Below are 26081 nucleotides of genomic sequence, written 5' to 3' on the forward strand. Positions count from 1 at the left end.
CTGCGGGGCCGCCGCTGCCGGGTCCCGGTCTTTGGCACGAGGGTGGAGGGGGCCCTGATCGTAGAGGAAGGTTCCTCCCATGCTGCCGCCTCCTTCCTGGTGGGCTGCGCTCAGTCCTTGGCACCACAGGACCGGGACCAGATGCAGTGGCAGCATCAGCCCCGCAGAGGGTAGCGAGGAGCCCCGACAAGCAGCCACTGGGCTGGGCTGCCATCGTGGCTGCGCCCGTACCCTGCTGGAAGGAGAGGCTCCTCCTGGCCGGGACCTCCGGCTGCTCACCCTGGCCTCGCCCTCTGCTATGCCTGGCCCTGCCGCCTCGGCAGCAGCCGGGGAGTGAATGCCATCGGAGGAGGCTTCAGACTGCCTGTAAAGTGCTGTTTTTTCCTTTTTAAAAACTGTTCTGAGTGGGTTTGGGCTGGGGGGGGCGCTATGTTTCTGTGATTTTTTTTTTTTTGCAGTCCCAGCGTGAGACTTGCTTTGTTTATTTTTGGGTTGTTGGGTTTTTTGTTTTTGTTTGTTTGTTTGTTTGTTTTGCAGCCCCAGCGTGTTCCTATCGGGCTTGCAGTGTTATATTTTTATTTTATTTTGAGGGGTATTTTTGGGGGGCAGAATGGATTAATCGCATTCCCATTCATTCCTATGGGAATGCATGCTTTGACCTATGACCATTTCGAGTTACGTCCATCTTCTGGAACGGATTATAGTCGTAAGTTGAGGCACAACTGTACTAAAATATCTGTACGTCTCTAGCTCTTTGTGCTAGATGCTGTTAATATTTTTTATTGGCATTGTTACAGACACTTCTGACTCAGAAGGCTTACATGGGCACTGCTAATTTGGAAATCAACATTTAATGTGGAAAAAAATAGTGCTTTACTTAAAAGTGAGAATGTAGGTAAACCGTATTGCATTCTAAAGCCCGCTGGGATTCTTTATCAGTTGAACAAAGATACAAAGCAAAATTGCTGACTCTAGACTTCTGGGACATTGCTGTTACCAGCAACAATAGCAGGAAAACAGTGTCAGAAACAAAACACTTCATAAAGCAGGACTTCCTGTTATAAGCTTTGTGCAAAACGATTACTGGTTAAAGCTAGTAGTTCTCTCTCTGCCCTCATTCTTAGCTGATTCTGCTAATCTACACTGGAACTAAGATCAACAACATATTTTCACTGGAATTAGGGTTCTCACCTTTCCAGCTTCACAGAAGAAGTGTCTCTGTTTGAAGGATAGTCTAGTTCAACTTCTGTTTAAAAATCACCATGACTTCCTGCCAAGATGGCGATGTGGACTGACCTGTGAGGGTAAACTCCAGACTTCACCCATCTAGTTTGCCAGCATTTCTGAGCCTAAAGGAGAGAGGGCTGCTGTATTTTCTCTTATCGTAAATGTATATTACTCTTTCCTCTGATTTTGCTGCATTTGATCTTTTGATCTCATGCAACCACTGCTCATCACTAGAATCCTAACAGAGGCCTGTAACTGATTACAGTTATACAGTGGCGCCTTGACATACAAACTTAATCCGTTCTGGAAGATGGACATAAGTCGAAATGGTCATAAGTTGAAGGACCATTTCCCATTGAAATGCATTGGAATGCAATTAATCCGTTCCAGATGAAGAAAAAAATCACCAAACAAAAATCACTGCAAGACCCATTGGAAATGAAATTAATCTCTTCTGGCTGAAGCGGGGGGGGGGGGGGGAAGCAAGCAGAGCATGCAAGACAGATGGAAATGTGGAAAAAGTAATGCAAAAAGCAAACGAAGAATGCAAGACAGATCGGAAATGGAAAAAAAATGCAAAAATCAAACGAAGCATGAAAGACAGATCGGAAATGGGGAAATAGCAATGAAAAAAGCAAACGAAGCATGCAAGACACATCAGAAATTGGTAAAGAGCAATGCAAAAAGCAAGCAAAGCATGCAAGACAGATCAGAAATGGGGAAAAAGCAAAGCACCAACAAACAAACAAAACCCCAAGACCCATTGAAAATGGGGGACAAACACTCCAAAAAGCAACCAAACCCCCCAAGACCCATTGGAAAATTGGGGGGGGACAAAAAACAAACAACCCCCCAAGACCCATTGGAAATGGGGAATAACACTGCAAAAAGCAACCAAACCCCCCAAGACCCATCAGAAATGGGGGAAAACAAAAAACAAACAAACCCCCCAAGACCCATCACAGCACAGAAACATAACCCCCCCAGCCCAAAACCACGCTTCAAAAACCACCCATAACAGTTTTTAAAAAGCAAAAAGCAGCACATTACCTTACCGGGTGTTACATACAGCACTGATGTTACCTGTCTGTCATGGGTTTGGAGGGAAAGTTCCATCCTATGGGGAGTGGAAGGCGGGACATCAGGAGGAGGGGCTGTACTGTATATATATGTGGAGCGTGTGTGGAGAAGGTTAGGAGAAGAAGCTGGAGGAAAAGCTGAGAGAAGAAGCTTGAGTGGGAGTCTGTGTGTCAGACAGGGTACTACTGTGTGTCAGTCAGTACCAACCTGATAGGTTCAGGTGTCTGTATGGTTAGCCAGAACTGATAGGTTCAGGGTCTGTGCTTCAAGTTAAGTGTTCTGTGTGAACCAAACTGTGTGTATGTATGATTGAGACTAAGCCACGTTACTGTATCTTATTCACTTGATCCTTTTATTTTTCCCTGTGTGTTCTTTAAATAAACCTTATTCTTTTATTTGTTGAAAATCCATTCCTGGTCTGTGTGACTCCTTACAGGGAATGGTTGGTGGCAGCTTAGTGAAACTGTGGCATATCCCAGTAGGTCTGGGTTTGTCACATTGATTGGTGTCCAGCGTGTGGGATACGACTGGTCCAGTTGTCCAGTGGTACAGCAAAGCCTTGGCAAGTGTGCCCAGAGCAAGGGGGGTCTAGTCAGGGACAATCTGAGGCGCGTAGCTAATCTTCTAGGTGTACCTCACGGGGAGGTGCGCTAGTGGAAGAACATGCCAACTGGGGAGACTAGATTAGGGTGCTCTGAGGCAGCCTGTTTTGGCGGGAAAAAAGCTGAGGCAAAACTGTGTAGTAGCAGTGATCTAGCCTGCCTGCTGAGAGGCCTAGCAGAGGGGGGTAGACTCTGGCTCGCAACTGTTGCAAGTTAGTGCTGAAGAACAGCAGTAATCTATAGAAAGCTGGTTCTGAGGCAAAAGAAAAAAAAAAGTGGTCGCTTTATTTTGAGGCTTGACTTTTGAAAGCAGCCTGTTCTGGGGGGGGGGGATTATGCCCTTGACTCGAAGCCAAATGGCAGAAATGGGTGAAGTGAAAGACCCCCAGGTAGACCAAGGTTCTGAGGATGAATTTGGCTCAGTGCAGGAGGACAGCACGGGAGAACAGAACCCAGAACTCAGAAAAATGCTCCTAGCCCAACAGCATGAGCTGAGGGTGAGGGAGAGGAAGGCCAGAGAAAGAGCTGAAATCAGACAGGCAGAGGCAGATGCCAGGAAAAGGGAAATAGCCATGAGGATGAAAGTGATGGAACTGAAACATCAAATTAGAATGGCACAATTAGAATTAACATTCCTCAATAAGAGAAACAACAGTTTATCAGTTGAAGAAACTGCGGAAAGAGAAAAGTATGAGGCTCAGACCAGACAAAGTGAGCAAGATCTTGAAAAATATAATCAGCAAAAAGACATTAAATTAAAAGAAATCAGAGATAAGACTGAAGAAAAAGTAAAAGAGATAAAAGCTAGGGCTGAGGAAGAAATTTTACAGATCAGGGCTGAGTTTGAGGCTAAGCAAAAGGAGCTGGAAAAGAAACCAAAAGAAGGCACACAGGTTAAGGCACAACGTCAAAACCTGAATTATTCTGAAGAAAACATGAGGGAAACATGGGACCCTAAGTACTCCAAAGGGTTAGTTCAGAGCCCGCCAAAAATGGGCGGCCATTTTGTTGATAAAACTTCTGGGCAGAGCCAGTCCAGGAACCAGATTTTGAAGGGAAAACCAAAACCAGATGAGAAAGACTCCAAGTACAGCAGAAAATGTTATTTCTGTCAGGGAAAGGGCCATCTAATCTCAGAGTGTGAGAAATTAAAGCAGCTAAAAGGAATTGTGCCTCAGGATTCGAGTGGAACCAAGCCAAAAGCTGTGTTCTGTGTCCAGAAAGAGCAAAGCCCCTTGTCACTGAGGGAGCCTGTTGCCATGGCTACTCAATCTGGAACAGTTACATCTGCTGATCAGGCTGAGGAAAATGGTCCTCTTGTGGAGGTCAAGCGCTGCTTGCTCGTGAGAACAGATTCTCAGTTGTTTGAAACAGCAGGGGTGGACGTAGGAATACTTGACCATCAGTATCGGGGGCTGAGGGACACTTGTTCCCAGGTGACCCTGTGCCATCCAGATATTATTCCTAGGGAATATATAATCCCAAATGAGAGCATGAAGGTGGCAGGGATTGAGGGGCAGGTGATCTCACTGCCAGTAGCGGAGGTACCTGTGAACTTTCAAGGCTGGAGGGGAGTTTGGCGGCTAGCGATTTCATCGACTCTGCCAGCAGCCGTGCTCATGGGAAATGACCTGGCTGAACATGTGAAACGGGTGCTAGTGATTACACGTTCACAAGCCACCACGGGGACAGTTCAGGGGGGTAATGATGAGCCAGAGACGGAAGCAGAGGGGAGTTCAGAAGCTGTGGTGGAAACCTTAACCACAGACAGCCGATTTGGCCAAGAGCAAAAGGCAGACGCCACTCTCCAAAAATGTTTTGAACAGGTGACAGACGCCCAGCTAACACCTGAAACCCCAGTGAGATTTCATGAGAAAAAGGGAATTTTGTATAGAGAGACCCTGAGGAATATCTCAAAAGGGGGAGATGGGATCCGAAGTCAGCTAGTGGTACCTGAAAAGTATCGCCCCATGATCTTACAAAGGGGGCACTCTGACATGTTTGTTGCGCACTTAGGGGTGAACAAAACACAGCAGAGAATCACACAGAATTTTTACTGGCCTGAAATAGGGAAGCAGATCAAAGAATTCTGTAAACAATGTGATGTGTGTCAAAGGCAGGGGAATAACCACGACAGGACCAAAGCAAAGTTGTGCCCTTTGCCTGTGATTGACACTCCGTTCAAATGCATAGGGGTGGATATTGTGGGACCTTTGCCCAAGGCCACAAAGAGGGGGAACAGGTTCATTCTCACCATTGTGGACCATGCCACGAGGTACCCTGAAGCCATTCCCTTGACTAACATTGAAACTAACACAGTGGCAGATGCCTTGGTGGGGTATATGTCCAGGATGGGATTTGCCTCAGAAATAATCACAGATTTGGGCGCATCGTTCACATCGAAGCTCATGAAACGGTTATGGCAAATCTGTGGAATTAAGCACAAGGAAACCACTGCCTATCACCCTGAAAGTAATGGGTTAACTGAGAAGTTCAATGGGACTCTAATGCGCATGATTAGGGCTTACTTGGCAGAGAATCCAAACAATTGGGACCAGAAGCTGCAATCCCTTTTGTTTGCTTATCGATCAGTGCCACAAGCCAGTACCGGGTTCAGTCCGTTTGAACTTTTATTTGGGAGAAGGGTGAAAGGGCCCCTTGATTTGATCAAACAAAATTGGGAGCAGATCACCCAGGATGACCCACAAGATGTTGTGACATACATAGACACCTTGATGAATGACATAAAGAGAAACCTAGAGCTAGCAGCAGAGACCCTGCAAGCTCAAAAGGTCAGAAAGAAAGCTTGGGATGACCAGGAAGGCAGGGAGAGGCACTTTAACCCAGGGGAGGAAGTGCTTTGGCCTAGGCCCTGCAAAGAGAACAAACTGCAGCTGGGTAGCCCAGAAATAAAATACTTGGGTCACATAGTAGGGGGAGGAGTGATAAAACCCCTAGAGGCTAAGTTAGTAGCAGTTCGTGATTGGCCTAGACCCAACACCAAGAAAAAAGTCAAATCATTTCTTGGGTTGGTGGGCTACTACAGAAAGTTCATCCCGAGGTTTAGCGAGATTGCGGCTCCGCTGACCGATCTGACGAGGAAGAAGGCTGATGACCGCATCCCGTGGACCAGCGACTGTGAGGAGGCGTTCCAGAGGTTGAAGGAGGCGCTCATCAACTATCCAGTGCTGCGTGCTCCAGACTTCGACCGGGAGTTCATCATCTACACCGATGCGTCTAACAGCGGGGTAGGAGCAGTTCTTTGCCAGGAGGATGAGAATGGTGACCAGCATCCAGTGTCCTACCTGAGTAGGAAACTCCAGAAAGGTGAGAGACATTTGGCAACCGTGGAGAAGGAGTGCCTGGCCATAGTCTACGCGATCCAGAAGGCCAAGCCTTACATCTGGGGAAGACATTTTATTCTGTGCACTGACCATTCACCACTGCAATGGTTAAAGACAATGAAAACCCACAATAGCAAACTTATGAGGTGGGCTTTAAATCTGCAAGACTATGACTTTGAAGTGAAGGTGGTCAGAGGGTCAGTGAACTGTGTTGCTGACGCCTTGTCAAGAAGACCTGAAGAATGAAGACGGCGAAAGAAACATGGACTATGTATATATTTTGATGACAAAAAGTCAAATGTGTCTCTTTATTAAACATGTTGGTTTGTATGAATAAAGGTAACTTGATGTATTGTTAATGGTAAATGTTTAAATGCCTAATAGAGTGTAAGTATAAGTAAGTATGGTATTGTATGTTATTATATGACTGTTTTTGTTTGTTTTGGGTCCAGGTTGTTTTTTGGTGAAAAGCACCTTAGCTTTCCCCCTACAAAACAACTTATAAAGAGGGGAGGTGTTACATACAGCACTGATGTTACCTGTCTGTCATGGGTTTGGAGGGAAAGTTCCATCCTATGGGGAGTGGAAGGCGGGACATCAGGAGGAGGGGCTGTACTGTATATATATGTGGAGCGTGTGTGGAGAAGGTTAGGAGAAGAAGCTGGAGGAAAAGCTGAGAGAAGAAGCTTGAGTGGGAGTCTGTGTGTCAGACAGGGTACTACTGTGTGTCAGTCAGTACCAACCTGATAGGTTCAGGTGTCTGTATGGTTAGCCAGAACTGATAGGTTCAGGGTCTGTGCTTCAAGTTAAGTGTTCTGTGTGAACCAAACTGTGTGTATGTATGATTGAGACTAAGCCACGTTACTGTATCTTATTCACTTGATCCTTTTATTTTTCCCTGTGTGTTCTTTAAATAAACCTTATTCTTTTATTTGTTGAAAATCCATTCCTGGTCTGTGTGACTCCTTACAGGGAATGGTTGGTGGCAGCTTAGTGAAACTGTGGCATATCCCAGTAGGTCTGGGTTTGTCACACCGGGCAGTTCCAAAGCCTCCCTGCAGACAGGTACACACTCAATCAAAAGCAGAAGCCAGGCAGTTCCGAAGCCTCCTCTGACACACACTCTTAACTGCTGGGACAAAAGAGCTACAAAGAAGCAGCCTCTTTCACCACCTACAGTTAGAAATTTGAATTTCCCACCTTTTTCCCCTGCCTTTTTCTGTTCGTAAGTGGAAGCTTCGGTCGCAAGTAGAAGCAAAATTTTGCAGCTGGAGCTGGTCGTAACTTGAAATGGTCGTAAGTAGGGACGTTTGTAAGTTGAGGCACCAATGTAGGTCTAAGGTAAGCCTAGCCAACAGCTTTATGGCTACAGGCCTAGTGGAGGTTGGCAACCAGCTGCTAGAGGCCTTAAATGGGGGCCTCTAATATGATAGGCAAGCATAACTGCAACCCACAGTAATAAAGAGGATTGGTAGAAGATTAGAGAACTGCAGTAAAGGCACATCATTAACCCCCATCCAAAGATGGAAAAATCCTTACAGGTATCAGCTCTCCTGCATACATTTGTGCAGATGTTAAAACAATTAAATCAGCTCTAGCCAAACTGCAAGGGTCAGTGGGTCAGATCTAGATCTACCTGAGAGAAGCAGGACAAAGAATGTCTGTAGTAGAAGATAAATGGTGTGGTGTAGAGGAGAAAAGCTTTGAAAGCAGTCAGTGCTTCCTTACATATTAAAAAGAACTATAAGAAGGAAGAGCAAGGCCTTGATGTTAGCATCTGGACAACATACTGAGATGGCACACAAGTCACCTGATCATAGTCATCTTCTCTCTACTGAGATCGTTTTTCTATTAAATTTACAGTAAAAAGTAAAGGTAAAAAGGTTCCCCTTGACATTTAGTCCAGTTGTGTCCAACTCTAGGGCACAGTGCTCATCCCTGTCTCCAATCCGTAGAGCCAGCATATGTCCGTAGACAGTTCCTGTGGTCACATGGACAGCACGGCTAGACACGGAACGCCACTACCTTCCCACCGTGGTGGTACCTATTGATCCACTTGCATTTACATGCTTTCAAACTGCTAGGTTGGCAGAAGCTGAGACAAGCAACGGGAGCTCACTCCGTCGTGTGGATTTGATCTTAAGACTGCTGGTCTTCTGACCTTGCAGCACAAAGGCTTGTGTGGTTTAACCCGCAGTGCCGCCACGTCCCTTTTTATTTACAGTAGCTCTTTCTAAATGTGTATCTAAATACAAAATTAGGATATGCAACATTTATGCAGATCTTTTGTGTACTTTTGTTAGTGATGCATTTTCTTTTATTACGTGAGTCACAAGTAGCAAACATAAGGGAGAGACCAGACATCTATTTGTCCCACTGTTTGTGCCATGTTGCTCAATGTTTCTTTTGATATTTATTCTGTCAACAAGTTGCACAAATCATGAGTAGATCCAATCTTTTGACATGAGCAAAGTACAATATACTTTGTTTGGCCAACTGGGCTGTATTTTTCTATAGCGTTTCTGTCTGCATTATTTTGTTTTGCTCTTCACTTGTCTGATTCCCTGTATCAGTCCTTTGGGGCAGTTGTTGGGTATGTCCAAATTACATCATTGACTATGCACAGAATGGTGCAAAGTGTGGGATAAAATCTATTCTTTTTGCCCTCTGTTAGCACTGGTAAGGACTACAACTGCAATGCAATTTGTAAACTGTATTTTAAAATATATACAGTATTTAATGTAACTTTCTCCTAGTTATCAACTATAGCACTAAATTGATACAGCTTTGATGCAAATGCTGTGTCTCATAAATTCAGCATTATTTCACTAGATTAATTTTTTTAAAAGTAAGGAATTGAGATGCCTGCTAAAGGAATAGATAAGAGGGTGGTGATAGTGACTGAGGAGGGGGAACTGTGATGTATGGAGACTTGAAATGCTCCTTCATGGGGTAATTAACTTTTCTCTGTGGGCCATTGCAGTGAGTTAACTGTTCATGTGCAGCACAGAGAAGTTCATGTTGACTTGGGACAACATTCCATGTGGTCACACTGTGGGACCAGTGTGAGTACCCCTGGCCACAAGAGTGAGTCCCCCCCCTTCTCAGATAATGCTACCTGCAGCTCACCTGTGGACTGAGGCACAGGTGAGGAGGAAGCAGATTACATCCTAAAGTCTACTGGTGTGGCAATGGTGGGATGTGTATTTAAGGAGGAGGGGATGACAGAAGAGGACTGTTGGGTGGACACGGTGGATTGGGAGGCATGCAAGGTTCAGGACGTGCTGTCACTGCCAGAAAAGTTAAAGGCTTGATAGGAGACAATCTGTAAATGTGACCAAGCTACTTATTTGCTGGGAGGAATCCACCATGGTCTCCTGGGACCAGGCCAAGTGCTGAGATGCTAGGAGGCTCGAGGACCAGGAGCAGACATTGCTGGCAGAAAAAGCACCAAGGGCATGCAGCCTTGCCAGAGAAGTCCCACAGTCAGCCTCCCTCCTGCTCGCATGAAGGTCAGCCTCCCACTCCTCTGTGTCCTCCACTCCACTATGTGGAAGACACCAGATGGGTATATGTGGAATTCATCTGAGTCATGTAGAAGTATTGCCATATCTACAGGCTGATGGGAACTACAGGGGAATGATTGGGGAGGGAGCCTTTGTCACCCACCTCCAGGGACACCTGATGGCTTGTAAAAAAAAATACCCTGGTTGAGGAACCCTGATATACCTGCAAGGCATCTTTGACCTGGTAGAGAAGGTGGGGTTCCCCCCAATAAGTGACTATCCAGAGGCACTGCCCCAAAGACTGAGGAGTGAAGTCAACTCCATGGTGCCCTGAGTTTAATGTTAATACCCCTGGTGACCCTTTAAAAGTTCTGCTGCTCAGTAAAAGAGCCTGTTCCAGCATCTACTTTCAGTGTTGTCACAGAAGAGGCTGCAGGGGCCCCTCACACACACCTTGACTTGAATTTAAGGCTTGTTTATGGTCACCAGTCGGTTTGTTGGACCACAAAATATTACTTTCAAAACATGGAAAAAGCTTCAGTCAGGAGTCAACTCAGGCATCTTAATCCGTGGCCTTTGTGTCAGCATATCTGGCTATAATTCTTTCACAATGTTCTTTCTATATTGTTGTAAACACATGTTTTACTACACAGACTAATCTATAAATACAGGTAAAGGTAAAGGTTTCCCTTGACAATTGTCCAGTCGTGTCTAACTCTAGGAGGCAGTGCTCATCCCCATTTTCAAGCCATAGAGCCAGCATTTGTCCATAGACAGTTTCCGTGGTCACGTGGCCAGCGTAACTAGAAACAGAACACCATTACCTACCCACCATGGTGGTACCTATTTATCTACTCACATTTTTACACGCTTTCAAACTGCTAGGGTGGCAGGAGCTGTGACAAGTGATGGGAGCTCACTCCGTCACATGGATTCAAACTGCCGATCTTTCGACCTTGCAGCCCAGAGGCTTTTGCGGTTTGACCTGCAGTGCCACCACATCCCATTATAATCTATAAGTATACCTTACCACAAATTCTCACATTTTTAAAGTCAAGATATTTACCCTGTGTATATAACTATATTTGTGAGATTGTATGTGGTTCTTGCAGCTAATGTTAATCTCATTTTTAGACGGAAGTAATCATTTTCTTGTTTTCAAAGAAAGACATAAGACATAAGACATAAGAAATTTATTTGTCATTGCACTCACAAGTGGGTGCAACGAAATGAGGTGCTCTTCCCCAAGGTAAAACTGGACAACACCACAACAAAAAAAGTTAAAAATATACACAACACTCACCATACAAATATAGATACCCCATTTCTCCCAGCAATTAAAATTCCACCAAAAACCTATGACCCCGCATTTAAACTCAATACTGCACTTGGGTAAAAGCTGTTCTTGAATCTGCTTGTCCTTGCTTTCAATACCCTGAATCTCCTTCTCGATGGTAATAATTTAAAGAGCTGATGTCCCAGATGAGAGGAGTCTTTCAGTATGTTAGATATCTTCCTCTTGCATCTGTTCTTATACAGTTCTTCCAAAGAGAGGAGTGAACAGCCAATGATGTTTTGGGCCGTCTTAATCACCCTTTGAATTGCCTTTTTCTCTGCCACTGTGCAGCTCGTGAACCATACACAGAGACAGTAGGATAATATGCTCTCAATCGAACTCCGATAGAAGGTGATTAACAAACTCTCAGTCAATTGTTGCTTTCTAAGAGTCCTTAGGAAATACAACCGTTGTTGTAAATAAAGAAAAATAAAGAAATAAATAAAGAAAATAACAAAAATAACTATTTACCTATGTAAAAGAATTTTAGAAATAATCGTATTCTCTTCTTAGTGCTCAAAGAATGTTTAATATCTGTTCTAGAATCTTTCCTGATGTCAATCTGACTCTTCAGAAATTACATGGATTTTTCCCCCTTAACTTTGAAGATGAGGAAGACATTCGCCTGCTTCCAGTCTTCTGAGACCTCATCTGTTCTGCAAGAATTCTCAGTTTATATACTGTACAGGGGATCTGAGATTACTTATGCAATTTATCTGGCCCTGGGGGCTTGGATTCAATTAATGCAGTTAGGTATTCCTCTTCCAACTCTTTAGCTATCTTCTTCAGCAACCACCTCACTGCTTCCTTTATTCTGCTTGTGCTAGGGTATGCACTTCTTTGTTTTTAGGAGAAGATGAAGGCAAGTTAGGGGTTGAGCATTCTGCCTTATCTCTGTCATCTACTAGCATTTCTTCAGTCTTTCCATGCAGCTAACCTGTCACTTTCTTGCTTCTCCTCTTGCTCCAAGCAAAGCTGGGGGGAAGTATTTTTGTTTTTTAATCTCTGTTACAAGTCTGAGCTTATTCTTTTTCTAAAAAGTATTTTAATTGACTCTAATACCCCCAAAAAATTACAAAATTAATAAATAAAAAACAAAATACATACGTACACAAAATGCCCCCCTCCACCAGGACCTTTTGAAGATATGCTACATTTGTTTCATTTATGATGCCACATTTCTCTTCCAAAATTGCATTGATTGTTTTGACAGTACATGACCCTTCCCTTTAATTAATATATAGTCAATAAACACTCCCCAAATATCATTAAAGGTATTTTTATTTGTCAATGCCTTTTAAAACTTAGTATCACAAGTTAATCATTAATAGCGATATTCCATACTTCTCCATACCATTAATTTAATTAAAATGCATGCTTTAATTTCCATCTTTAACTATAAATAATCTTGCTGCTGATACTATGTTTGTTATTGTGATTGAGTTTGTTAGGAGACTGAAGCAGTTCCTCTTTTTTGTTGGGAAATAACCACGGAGATCCGTTTGAATAGTTAACAGATTTATTTATACTAACATTTGGTGATTCAACAATGATTTCAACAAGATCAAAAGAACTAAGGTCTGGTAATTGTTCATAGGGAGAAGATACAAATCCAAACTGCCATTTAGGAGAGTTTATTGAGGGGTTGGTCCAAACCGTTCTTTGTCTGTGGGCCTCCTCAGCGGCGCCCTGCTCACTGCACATATCGTGCCACAACCTGGATGCCTGGCCCAGTCTCCCTCTCGTGGCAGCTGACCAGGTCGAATCTGGTCTGATCACCCTCCTCTGATGACCTTGTCCCTGAGGCAAAACTGCCACTATCCATTCTTGAATTGCTGTTACAGTCACCCTCTTTTCTTTTTTATCTGGATCGGGTAATAATCCTCCTACACTTAAGTTCGGAAAGCTTTCTAATAACCTGCACATTCTTCCATATCAAAGCTCTTCCTCTTTTCCTTCTTTTCCCCTTCTTTCGTCTTTCTTTATCTCAGTCCGCGGTATACTGAAAACTCCCCCTCTCCTCTGATCTTGTATATCCTCCTCCCACACTAGTAGAGTTAACTCCTCCTCCTCTTTCCCTTTCCCTTCCTCTACCAAAAAGACCTCTACTTTTACTTCCTTCTCCTTCAATTCCTTCCCTTCAATTTCTTTTACAACCAATCCTTCCTTCTCCTTTCTCTCTCCTCTTTCTTCTGCGCTTCTATTTGAGGGGACGGCTCACTCTCATCTTTCTCTCTCTTTCCTAATTCTCTTTCACAGTTATCAATAACAGTTCTATTTTTGGGGTAAACTACATTAAACTCCCACATTTTGTTAATTTCTTCAAAAACCAACTCCCAAAATGTCATACATTTTTACATTCCCACCACATATGAAAGTAAACACCTACATAAGTATCATATCTCCAACATCTTAGGCATCCTTCAGTCTCGAGAGACTATGGTAACGTGCTCTGTATCGAGGACTTGGAACAGTGTCTAGTGTGGCTGAAAAGGCCAGTTTGAGAGTGACAATCCCTTCCACACTGAAGACAAGTACAATCTGTACCCTGTCCAGCTCCCTGATTTTGCTGCTTCTGGGACCACCTCTTTGCTTCGGCCTGCTGGACAAGGGTCTCTTCAAATTGGGAGAGGCCGTGATGCACCGCTTGCCTCCAGGCTGAATGCTCAGATGTCAAGGTTTCCCATCTGTTGAGGTCCATTCCTAAGGCCTTCAGATCCCACTTGGAGATATCCTTGTATCACAGCTGCAGTCTCCCTCTGGGGTGATTTCCCTGCACTAATTCTCCATACAGGAGATCTTTTGGAATCCGACCATCAGCCATTCTCACAACATGCCCAAGCCATGATCCAAGCACAGCAGATGGATTTCCAACATAAATGTGAAATTTACCATCCATACAAATCAATCTTACTGGTGTTAAATATCATTTTGAATCTTATATATAATTTCATTTTGTTCTTATGACATACATTTTAACATTGTTTTATCTCAAATATTTTTCCATACTTCAGTACGTCTGAGCTCATTCTGAGCTTTAGCCTTTCTTGACCTTTTATCTCCAACCAGTTGTTACTCATTTGTACTCTTCCTTAGAAATATGCACCCCTTTCCATTTCCTCAACATGTCCTTTTTAAAATTTCAGCTCATTTGAAAGTGCCTTACTGTTGTTGGTATATCTGCAGCATTCCCTGCACCCTATGGGGTGTGTGTGTCTCTAAGCAAGGACAGCCAAGACCTGTGGGAAAGAAGGATTGCTTTTGAAAATACATAGTAAATAAATCTTTAGACAGAATCTATAGTAGGTGCAGAACATTTATATAGTTGCTGCATGATGTATGTGCTATGTGCTGCCAAATCAATTGCAATTTATGGTTACCCTAGTAGAGATTCAAAGGTATATGAGATATATAAGAAATTGTTTTCCATTTCCCCCACCCCCAGGGTGTATCCATGGCCTAGTGGGGATTTGAACCTAGGTGTGACACACTATCCACTATAATATTCTGGCTGTCTTGAGCCTTCCATTCCCATCAGCTTTCTGAATTCCCTCTCTGGTGTTTAAGTGACCTTTTTGTAGGCGTCTTCATATTAATTTTAGCAGTCAGGTGACGGGACCTCAGTTGTACTCATTCTGATCATTATCCTCCTATATGTATGGTATGCAAAAACCAAAAACAGTCTTAGGGAACTACATTATTCAACAAAGTTTTGAAATCTATTATCAGACATTGAAAAAAGATCGGAATTTAGCAATTTGAATTAATAAAACAGACTATAACACTGTCATGAGATATAAATTTTATACATGACTCGGGAAGCTTCTGCATTTATTTCCTTAGATATTAACATATTTGATTATAAATATAAAAATTATGCTGTAATTAGCCTTATTAATTATAATCAGCTTCTAATTTTAAAGTAAAATTCCACTTTTAATATTAAAGTTCTGATTGAATATGATCAAGTAATAAGTCATGTATTTTCTAAGTTTGACTTGCCAGGCAGATTGTCACAACTAAATCTTCGTACAGTGGTGCCTTGCTTGAGGACGTTAATTCGTTTCAGTGAAATTGTTGTAGAGTGAAAACGACGTCAAACAAAATTAAAAAACCCATTGAAACCATTCAGTGCGTTCCAATGGGCTGAATAACTGCTCGTCCAGCGAAGATCCTCCATACGGTGGCCATTTTCGGTGCTTGTATAGCGAGGAATCTGTCGTAGAAAACAGCAGGGGGCATTTTGAAAGCTGGTGGCTGGTTGCTGATCGTCGTAAAGCGAAAAATCGGTTCCCGAAACAGGGAACGGATCAATGTGAAGGGAAAAAACGCAATCTGAACATCGTTTTGCAATCGCTTTTGCAATCGCAAAAACTTCAACGTTAAGTGGATTTATCGTTAAATGGGGTAATCGTCCAGTGGGGCACGACTGTACCTTACTTTGCACATTCCATAGTAAAAATCAGCATTCAGCCCACAGAAAGCAGAGAAAACATTCCTCCTTTTATCATAATTAATAAATTAATAAACAACCAATCAGTTGTTCCATATCCAGTTCTAACTGTTGCTTCCTGTCCCACATATAAATTTCTCAGGAGATAGATAAGGTGGTCAGGCATTCCCATTTCTTTAAGAACTTGCCATAGTTTGCTGTGGTCCACACAGTCAAAGGCTTTTCCGTAGTCAATGAAGCAGAAGTAGATGTTTTTCTGGAACTCTCTGGCTTTCTCCATAATCCAGCCCATGTTACTATAAGACCCTATCTTATTTTTGGGGAAACACGGTAATGACTGTGAAAGGGGAAAAGTCACTTCAACAATCATCATTCTTTTTTTTTAATTTTCCTTCTTTCAGACATGTTTGTCTTTTCCTCCCTTATCTCATTCAAATACAACTTCTTAATTGATTCATGCTAGTTCCCATAGAACAGTGGTCCCCAACCTTGGGCCTCCAGATGTTCTTGGACCACAACTCCCAGAAGCCTTCACCAGCACCTCTGCTGTCCAGGATTTCTGGGAGTTGAAGTCCAAGAACATCTGGAGGCCCAAGGTTGGGGACCACTGCCATAGAAGATGGCAGGAATAGATATTGTATGAGTCATAATACATTGTATTTCCACCTTGATTTTTGGCAAGGCTTTGTACATTTAACAATATGGTGACTGGCCAGAATTGAACAAGTGACCCATGTATAATCATTAGTTGCTAATTTCTATGTTCTATCACTCCTGCCAGCCTAGCAGTTCAAAAGGATGTAAATGCGAGTAGATAAATAGATACCACCACAGTGGGAAGGTAACGGCGTTCCGTGTCTAGTCGCGCTGGCCACGTGACCACAGAAACTGTCTACTGACAAACGCTGGCTCTACGGCTTGGAGATGAGGATGAGCACCTCGCCCTAGAGTTGGACACGACTGGACTAAATGTCAAGGGGAATCTTTACCTATGTTCTATCAAATCAATTCCAACATACAGCAACCTTCCCAGAATTTTCTGGGTATGAAGTACTTAGAAGTGGTTTACCAGCCCCTCCTTCTGGCAATACTTTGGGACTGTGCAGCACCCTCAAGGCCATGAGGGTAGCAGGGCACTTTAACCCCAGTGGTCATACAGGCTCTCGTTGATCTCGGCTGACTCCTCTCCTGGGAGACAAAATAGAGATTTGCACTCCTGGCATAGGCACTCTGACTTAATGAGCTGTATCTTTGCATCCCCAATATTAGAGGGAAAAGAATCTGCTGAATTTCTTCCTGCCACAAAGACAATTGTGCTTGGAGAAAGGGAGAAAAAAGAAAAGAAACAACATCCCAGTAACCACACCAGCATGTGATTGCAACGCCTTTTCCACAGAATTGCTTGAATATGCTATAGACCTTATTGCCCACGACACCTTGTTGTTATGGCTTCAGCTGGACAATGGAGAGATTTTGTGGAAGTCAGTCACGTATTCTTAAAAGCTTGCAAATGATCTGAATGACAAATGGACAGTATGGAATATGATTGCAGTCCATAGAAATGGGGATAGTTATTACCTTACATAAACTGCTGCATGAGAAGATTTTATATGCATTAACGAGATTTCAGAAGGAAGACTGATATGTAAGAATCATTCCATCTCATCTAAATTTAACATGGAAAACAGCCCTACAAGAAGAGAGGCAACAAACAGAAAAGACAGGTGCTCTTAGAGAGAGTCATCTTGCTGCTGAACAGAAGAACGTGTTACATCATAGATAAATGGCAATTACTGCTTATATTTAAAAAGGCAATTGATAACAGTCACTAACCAGCATGAGACAGTGGATAAATTGTGATAAATTAGCAATCAATTATAGGCTGAAAGGACCATCTGTTAATAACTGTGAAAGCAAATGTTCAGTTGATTGATACCAATGAAGAGCAAGAAGGTGGTGAATAATATTATTAATGGTGGGGAAGTATTCTTCACTTGATCTCAATACTGTCTCAGAAGGAGGGATGCTTAAACAATTGCATGTGCTAGAAATGTGAGGCTTGTAGAGCCTATTAGAGAAGCAGGAAAACACAAAAGGCATGTTGTAAATCTTCCAGGCTGTTCTTTGCTTACACCAGTTTACCAATTATGACCTCGCTTGCAAAAGTTTAGGGCAGGAATGAGAAGGATATGGCCCTCCAGATATTGCTGAACTACAATTCCTGTCACCCCTCACTATTGACAATGCTGCCTCAGGAAGATGGTAAATGTAGTCCAGTCACACATCCCCTACTGTAATTTCTAACCAGCAATGATGTGAAACCTCTTGCAATTTTCTGATTCTTAAAAACAAAACAAAACTTTCTGACAGCAGAGAAAACAGTTCTTAATGAACATTCAGAGATCCTAAATATGCATCACGTTGCTTAAAATATCTCTATGCTATTTGATGTACAAGAATCGAGAAGGAGAAATTTTCAAAACCACTGAATACTTCTTTTGGAAGAATTTAAAGTCGCTTTGGAATGCAATATGAAACACTATATCAATCTGATTACACAGAGAGAGAGAGAGAGAGAGAGAGAGACATCTGCAACTCTCAATGCAGACACTATTGTTCATGCTGATGTGACAAATCTCACAAAACAAGAGAGAATTTGAGAAGGATGGCCCACCACATGAGAGAAACGCAGGACTGCAAATATAGGAACAATTGTAGATTGCTCGGTGCCACTGAAATCAATACTACTTTGCAGCACATCTCTAGATAATTCTGTATCTTGTGGAACACTGAGAAAGTTTTATTTACATTGCTTGGAAATAACCAGAACAATTCACACTTTAGTCAGGATGTGTCACTTATGGTCTTTTCTTTCTTTATCCGTATCCAGTTTAAAATTATGAAACATGATATATCCCACAAAACACAGCTGAGCTGACCATTAAGCGAATGAGGTGAAAAGGAAATGCAAGAAAGCAAAGTGGCTGTCCAACGAGGCCTTACAAATAGCAGAGAAGAGAAGGGAAACAAAATGCAAGGGAGATAGGGAAAGGTACAGAAAATTGAATGCAGACTTCCACAGAATAGCAAGGAGAGACAAGAGGGCCTTCTTAAATGAACAGTGCAAAGAAATAGAGGAAAATAATAGAAAGGGAAAAACCAGAGATCTCTTCAAGAAAATTGGAGATATTAAAGGAACATTTTGTGCAAAAATGGACATGATAACAGACAGAAATGGGAGAGACCTCACAGAAGCAGAAAACATTAAGAAGAAGTGGCAAGAATACACAGAGAAATTACGTATACCAGAAAGATCTGGATATCCCAGACAACCCAGTTAGTGTGGTTGCTGACCTTGAGCCAGACATCCTGGAGAGTGAAGTCAAGTGGGCCTTAGAAAGCGTGGCTAACAACAAGGTCAGTGGAGGTGATGGCATTCCAGTTGAACTATTTAAAATCTTAAAAGATGATGCTGTTAAGGTGCTACACTCAATAAACCAGCAAGTTTGGAAAAGTGGATTATGGAGAAAGCCAGAGAGTTCCAGAGAAACATCTACTTCTGCTACATTGACTACGTAAAAGCCTTTGACTATGTGGACCACAGCAAACTATGGCAAGTTCTTAAAGAAATTGGAGTGCCTGACCACCTTATCTATCTCCTGAGAAATCCATATGTTGGACAGGAAGTAATAGTTAGAACTAGATATGGAAAAACTGATTGGTTCAAAATTGGGAAAGGAGTATGACAAGGCTGTATATTGTCTCCCTGCTTAATTAACTTATATGCAGAATACCTCAGGTGAAAGGCTGGACTGGATGAATCCCAATCTGGAATTAAGATTGCCAGAAGAAATATCAACAACTTCATATATGCAGATGACACCACTCTGATGGCAGAAAGTGAGGAGGAATTAAAGAACTTCTTAATGAGGGTGAAAGAGGAGAGTACAAAAAATGGTCTGAAGCTCACCATCAAAAAAATTAAGATTATGGTCACTGGTCCCATCACCTCCTGGCAAATAGAAGGGGAAGATATGGAGGCAGTGATAGATTTTACCTTATTGGGCTCAATGATCACTGCAGATGGTGACAGCAGCCACAAATTTCAAAGACGCCTGCTTCTTGGGAGGAAAGAGATGACAAACCTAGACAGAATCTTAAACAGCAGAGACATCACTTTCCCAACAAAGGTCCGCATAGTCAAAGCTATGGTTTTTCCAGTAGCAATGTGTGGATGTGAGAGCTGGACCATAAAGAAGGCTGACCACTGAAGAATTGATACTTCTTAATTGTGGTGCTCGAGGAGACTCTTGAGAGTCCCCTGGACTGCAAGGAGAACAAACCTATCCATTTTGAAAGAAATCAACTCTGTGTGCTCAGTGGAAGGACAGATCCTGAAGCTGAGGCTCCAATACTTTGGCCACCTCATGAGAAGACTCCCTGAAAAAGACCCTGATGTTCGGAATGTGTGAAGGCAAGAGGAGAAGAGGAGGACAGAGGATGAGATGGCTGGACAGTGTCATTGAAACGACCAACATGAATTTGACCCAATTCTGGGAGGCATTGGAAGACAGGAGGGCCTGGCGTGCTCTGGTCCACGGGGTCACAAAGAGTCAGACACGACTAAATGACTAAACAACAACAAAGAAAAGTAACATTTTATACATATTTTGTAGTCATTACGATTGCATAGGCGGGTCTACGGAAAAAAAATAAGTCGGCAATTGATCTATGGGGCAAAAATGTTTTGGAACCTATGCTGTAGAGGTACAAACTGTCTTAGCAGACTCTTGATCCTCAGAGATATTGTCAAATCCTCCCCAATGAGACAGAGAGCCTTTATGGTGCAAAGTCAGAAGATAAGGCAATACTGTACTGCATTCTGGCCCATGAACAACTCACAGGCAACCCAGTGAAGTGGCTGTTTACTTTGAAGGACTCCTGATACGTAGATGGTCTCCTTTTGAGTAGGACTCTTTTCTTATAGAAACAAAGGATTTACACCTGGGTCATAGAGGAAGTCCAAGCCAGCTTTACTAAAACTACCTCAACAGTAAGTTGGAGGAGCTACTGCCACAATAATCTATTATTTCTTGGATTGTGTGAGACAAACTATGTGTTCCCAGTTCTTGTTCCATAGCAGTTATGGTGGTGAAGGAGTAATTCTTCTCTGCCACTATTGCACCTGCACAAAGCCATCCAGCAGAGCTCTTCTGAGTGGTCAAGGGCTTATTACATGCCAGTCTGCAGGAAAAGAATGCAGTCCACACTAGCTCACTGTGAAGAATTTGCATGGCACTGCAGGCAAAATCAGTCAGATCTGCTCTGACTTGGATCCTGTACTTGATACAGGTCTTGTGGGTGTAACTATGTTATCTGCTAGTCCTGTGTTAATGGATGTTTCATTTTTTGCAGCCTTATGATGTGAGAGATCTCAGAAGGCAGTGATGGGGGCTCCTGTTTGACACGCTGGCTGTTGCCCTGTGGTGTCTCTCAGGGTTCTGTTTTGTCTCCTGTGCTATTTAACATATACATGAAACCGCTGGGTGTAATCAACATGCAACTGACACCGTATATCTTTCCTTTCCATCTAAATCCAAGGAAGCTGTTTCAGTTCTATCGATGTCTGGTGTCAGTAATGGAGTAGATGAGGGTGAATAAACTGAAACCTAATCCAGGCGAGACAGATGTGCTCCGGGTTAGCTGAAAGGCACAGCAAAGAATAAGGATTCAACCTGTGTTGGACAGGGTTGCACTCCCTCTGAAAACACAGGTGCACAGCTTAGGGGTTCTCCTAGATTTGTCTCAGATTTTCCAGGTTTTGCTGGTGGCCAGGAATGCCTTTGTACAATTAAAACCAGTGTGCCAACTGTACCTGTTCCTAGAGAAATGATCTGGCTATGGGCATATATGCCTTAGTTACATCTCAGTTGGATCACTGTAATGTGCTCTTCATGGGGCTGCCTTTGGAAAGTGTTCAGAAACTCCAGCAGGCCCCAAACACCACAGTCAGATGGTCAACTGAGATTGGTTACAGGGAACATATAATCTGCATGTTGCAGCAGCTCCATGGGCTGCCAATCCATTTCCAGGCACAATTCAAAGTGCTGGTTTTTCACTTATAAAGCCCAAAAGGGCTTGGACCCAAGCTATGTAAAATACCATATGCCCCTTTATTAGCCTACCCGGGTGTTGCTATCATCAGGAGAAAGCCTTCCTCTGAGTCCCACCACCCTCACAGACATGTTTGGTGAGGACAAGGGCGAGGGCCTTCTCTGTTGATACTCTCAGACAGTGCAGATCAGACTGACCCCATCTTTGCTGTCCTTCTGCAAGCATACAAAGACTTTTCTCTTCAGGCAGGCTTTCCTTCAAATGATTAATTGGCCAAGGGGATTTTTTAAAGGGATTTTGTTCTGTTGTTTTACTTGAACATTTAATATTGCTCTTATTTATGAGTTTTAATATAGTATCTATTTCATGCTTTTTAAATGTTGCAATAATTTATTACTTAGTTTTTAACTTTGTTTCTTTTAATACTGTAAACTATCTTGGATCCTTCAGGAGAAAAGTGGTATATAAATATTTTAAATAATTAAGTGAATAATAACCCTTTCTGGCCTTGGACTGAATGGATTGTGCTGCTTCCTGGCTTTTACCTGATCATGAACAGGACAGTTACAGAACCTTAACAAGCTACTGCCACAATATTTTGTCCCCAGGTCTAAAGAATATGTGTTTATTCAGTCAATGAGGTGGAACATGTTGATCAGGTAACTATTGCTACATCCACCATAATAATTATTTGTAATATTATCCTGCTGAATTTTTTGCCCAACACCACATGCCAGACAATCTCCAAATTATCACTGTTTGACATTTGTACACCCTGAATTCTCTGTAGAATTTGTTGACATCATCTTCCTTCCCACTGTATGCTGTACCTTTCCACAGTGGTAGCCTAACTATTGCAGGTATTCAAGATAAAGTATTATCTCTAGACCAGGGGTCAGGGAACTTTTTTATCTTTAACCCCCCCCCCCAAAAAAATTATATATGCCGACATTACCCCCTTGATTTGAAAGGAAGGATCTCAGTCACGTGCGTCTTGGTCACATGTGGCCAGTCGAGTGCCGCCACCAAAGCCTCACCACCCGGGCTGCTGCCGTCTCCACCGCTGCCTGGCAGGGCTGTGCTCACTCCTTGGCCCTGTGGAGGCGGCTCCCCTTCTCCACCGGTGGGCAGCCCCTGGGCAGCCATCAAAGAGCAGCAGGTGGCTCGCTCTCTGGGTGTGTGTGCGCGATGCCGCCTCCTGCTCCGGCACCAGCTCCGGCGGCTGCTCGCCAGGACAGCCGTATCGGGCCTCGCTGTCAGGGCTCCCGTGGGCCTTGCCGTCGAAATGCTGTGACAGCTGCCATACGGAGGGCGAGAGGCACCAGGAAGCCCAGCGGCAGGGCCAGCGCCACTGCCTCTCAACGGGCTCCTCCAGGTATGGGGTGTGGGGTGGTGGCGGCCCGACACGGGGAGGCTGATCCTGGCCAGGGCCACTGTTGTGGCCGTGCCCATCCCCCTCCGCTGCGTTGCACCTCTCCAGGCACTGGAAGGAGAAGCTTCTCCTGGCCAGGGTGCTCTGGCTGTGCCCCCTGGCCTCACCCTCTCACCCTCCACCATGGTCGGCCCCGCCGCCTCGGCTGCCCTACGCCACCGGCCGGGACCCATCGCCAGCCACCATCTGCTGTGGCTCGGTTGCACCTGGGGTGGAGAAGGGGGTGGGTAGGGGGCAATTGGGCAGCTGGGGACCCCCATTCCGGGTAGAGGAGGAGGAGGGAAGGGGGTTAAGGTTGCGTCCTCATTACCCCCAAGATTTTCATTTTTATCCCATTTGGGGTAATTTACCCCTGTTCTCTGACCACTGCTCTGGACCAACTAGGACCCTAACTCAAGGATATCTCAAGAGCTCCCATAAGCCAAACCAACTTCATGACAACCAAACACTTGCCATTTTTAAAGCCCTACATATTGTATGGATCCTGGAAATAAAAACGTATTGCCTCTGAATGTTAAGTCACAAATCTGTTGTGTCCTGTTAGTAGAAGGCCTGCACTTGCTTGAGGTATTCAAGACCCAATAAGGTTCAGCCGTTGTTTTTTCTTTTTTTTCTAGAATTCTACATGAAATTTGAAACTTGCAGCAGTTGGCATGACCAGATCCATCCAGACTTTGTGACCACTACATTGATCTCTATGTGTTCAACTTTTCTTCCTTCAGCCCCGCTTGTGCAATCACCTAATCTTATAAGGAGACCTAAAGTATTTAAAAACTTGCATATTGTTTTGTGACTAATTAATTGGTCCTAATAAAAAACACAGCTTGTTTTGGCTATTTTTAATCCCTATGCTTACTTGGATCCTTCCTTTTTGCACTGTTACTCCAGTGTCCTCTCTATCAAAACAGGAGTATACTGAGCCTTGAATCTCACTACAGTATTAGGAAAGAAGCAGCATAGAAATGCAGTCAGTCAATCAAATTGTAGGTCAACAATAAACCCTTTTGAACTACCTTGCTCAGACTCTGTAGGTTGAGGTTTAGTGCAGCCATTCTCAACAGGGACCATATGGCCCCCTGTGCATGGGGGCTGGCATATTTGAAAGGGGGCACAGACCAAAAACGATGAGTTTTTGGAAGATATCTGTTTTGTATCCTTGTTTGACAGGAGACCAGGAACATGAAAAGAGCCATGGCCAAAAGAAGGTTGAGAATAGCTGACTTAGTGGTATCACGAATGATGTTTATGACCATACAAACTTTATTAAGAATCCAGGACTTAATAAATCATAGCACTCCTGGGTTAGAGCCACAATCTGTTTTCAACCTAGAGCTTATACATGAAACATGATGTACTAAGAAGGAAGTGCCTTTCTCTTGCTATGGTATACTTATTGTCAAACAGATCCACATATCTGGGATTATAAATTCATTTTGTAGGTGACAAAGTAGGCACAAACACCTAACATGTTTTACATGAATCTTGCGTGGGTGGGGGAGTAGCTAATTGTTCTCCAAAATCATCATGTTAGGCATCTTTCAGTCTCGAGAGACTGGTTAACATGCTCCAAAATCACTATTGCTGAAATCCCATTGCTTATCATAGTAAGTCACAACAAGAGCCTTCCCATTTGAATCAACAGAATTTACAGAGGAATTGACTCACCAATCCCCACTGATTCAGCAGGCCTACTCTAGCATAACTTGCTATGCTGAGCAACAGGATTCCAGCCTAGAGTAGTTACTTCTGAAGAGGAAACTGAATTATGCTTTTACGTGACAAGATTTCACATCTCATCTGTTTTTCAGCCCCCCAAGAAAAAAGAAGCAGAATTTGTTCAATGCATAAGAAGCTTATGATGTCAGATGTGAAATGTCAACAGATAGCAACTTAGTCTAATCCCCCAAAGATGACCTACTTGAAGATGTTTGACAGTCTATGCAATCTCTTTCTGCAGAACCCATGAATGTCAATTTAAGAAGCTGGGTTTTTAATGAATCAGACTTTGTATCAGCCACTACATTATTATTGGCTCAAACATTGATTTTATAGTCTAATGTTTTAAGGCAAAAACCATGCTAAAAAGGACATTATGTTCAATCTCAGCGAATTTTTCCTGCCACCTCAAAAGCTTCATATTCCTTTAATTAAGTTTATCTGTTGTACACTTTGATCCAAATGACTTGAAGTACAAATCTTCTTCATAATTGCATTTTTTTTCCCAGGCACATGCTGCCTGACTGTGAAAGCACCTACATGTCATAGCAAGCAGTTTGGAGACAAGCAGCAACTGATTAGGTAGGTCACCAGACGAGTAAAATAGCAGGCCATCAAAGCAACTAAGTAAAAATGGACAGAATACCAGTTCAGAGCCTGGAACACTTACTGTTTTGGACTACCCCTTCCAGAAACACCCTTCCATGCTTTGTAGTTCTGTAGACTGAGGGGAAAAATGTAACTGGTCAAAACATGAATGATTTGTAAGGCCACCTTACATCATGTTAAGATTGCCAATAGTTTTTCTAGTAGAGGAGTGCTTGGTCACTGTTGGCTTTTGAGCCTGTCACCATCCTGTCTTCCACCCTGCCTCAAGGGATGTATTGGGCACAGTGCTGCGTTTTCAGTTCTTATTGATGCTGATGTTTTTTTATCTCTTTAATAGGCTGCCTTTCTCCAGATAAGATGACTCATTGTGTTAACAAAAGAATTACAAGCGCAATAAAGTATGCATTAAAAACAATAAAACTATAATAGTAATTAAAATACATGAATGATTAAAGCCATTAAAATTTTTGAAAAGTCAACTTAAAACGGTGTTCAGGGATTCAGTTACGATTGTTAAAAGCCTGCCTGAAGAAGTGCGTCTTCAACTGTCAGCAGAAGGATGAAAGAGAGAGGGCAAACTAACCACCAGAGCATTCCAGAACCTGGGAGCTGCCACAGAGAAGAGCTTCATGTCCCCATCAAACATGCCTGCAATGGCAACA

The 26081-nt window shown here is 43.1% G+C and overlaps 1 long non-coding RNA gene across 1 annotated transcript in view; it reads left to right on the forward strand.

Annotated features, from left to right (window-relative positions):
* Positions 1-23937, forward strand: part of LOC144585896 (uncharacterized) — a 35767-nt gene extending 11830 nt beyond the window's left edge. Inside the window, exon 2 of the long non-coding RNA XR_013540506.1 lies at positions 23712-23937. This is a non-coding gene — a long non-coding RNA (uncharacterized LOC144585896). The remainder of the gene's footprint in view (positions 1-23711) is intronic.
* The last annotated feature ends 2144 nt before the right edge of the window (positions 23938-26081 follow it).

Source organism: Pogona vitticeps, chromosome 1 (genome assembly GCF_051106095.1).
Source record: "Pogona vitticeps strain Pit_001003342236 chromosome 1, PviZW2.1, whole genome shotgun sequence".
NCBI lineage: Eukaryota > Metazoa > Chordata > Lepidosauria > Squamata > Agamidae > Pogona > Pogona vitticeps.